We start from the raw sequence: 1298 nt of genomic DNA on the forward strand, positions 1-1298 counted from the left end.
AGGATCAGAAAGCACCAAGGCAATTTTAACCTCACCCTTCCTGAGGGATGTCATGCACTTTGTGCCCATATTTGAAGATCAGGACTCTAGTCCTATAGGAGTGTCCCACCATGATTCCTGACTTAGACCTCAATCCAGCAATCACATGAGTTGTCCTAATAAAGTCAATGGGACTACTCACATTTAGCTTAGAGCTAAATGTGCTTAAGTGATCTGCTGGATCGTAGCCTTATAGCAGCACAGCTTCTGACCTAGAGAAATGTACCTTAGATGTATCCTTTAAAAAAAAAGTCAGAAAACTCTTAAGAATAATCATAGGATCGTGTGGGATAAATAAGTTATGGAAGAGGCCTATTAGATCATCCTCTTGAATTTGCAGGATTGTAGAGCATGCACTACAGTTTCAGAAAAATATGTTGTTAATTGTGCACCTAATGTGTATGTTCAATAGACACACCCCAATGATGTGCTTTAAAATAATCTAAGTCAAAATAATATTATTTAAATCCCTGCCTTGCTCATGCATGAACTCATTGAATTGACTGTGGCTTTTGCACAACATTACATTGCATGGTGGTGGGCTTTCATTGTATCTTGGACAGTTTCACTAACTTTTTAATAAGATGCCAGATTTTGTGCTGAAATCCTCTCTCTTATAGTCAACTTTTATCTTCTGGTATTTCTATCTAGTTAGGTTCCTTTGTCTTTCATTTCCTTATCACATAGGGAAATGAGGTTAATTTGATCTTAAAACTCTGTCCAAACCCTGAACCTTTAGATCATCACCTAAATGTAAAACTGATGAGCTAAACACATTAGGGCTACCATTATTTTTCCTGGATATCTATAATGAACGATATGCACTGTTTCCAGCTGTAGAGGGAATTTAGATATTTGGCCACCACTTGCTAAGAAAAATCAAAATGGTTGTATACTAATTCAGCTAGGGGATATAAAACAGATCCATGTGACTTACCTGTCTAATCACAGCTCGGAACTACAATTTGGATTTCGAATGCAGTGTATGGATCAGTAGCAATCTGTAGAGTTAATAAAGCTGGGAGAAAAATCATCTGCTAAATTCCTAAAGTTGACAATATTCCGAGCTGAAAAGGAGGCTAATTTTCCCAGATTTGCTGTGAATTATTTGCTAAATTCTAATCATGATGATATCTATCAACTTTCAGGAAGGACGCTTTTAACAGCAAAGCGTGTAAAATAATACATCTCAGGAGATTTGTCATGGGAGTTATATTAGTTAGAATACAGCCCATTCCTGCAGTCTCTAAATATTTTCA

Source organism: Terrapene carolina, unplaced genomic scaffold, assembly GCF_002925995.2.
Source record: "Terrapene carolina triunguis isolate 2854851 unplaced genomic scaffold, T_m_triunguis-2.0 Scaffold33891, whole genome shotgun sequence".
Taxonomy (NCBI): domain Eukaryota; kingdom Metazoa; phylum Chordata; order Testudines; family Emydidae; genus Terrapene; species Terrapene triunguis.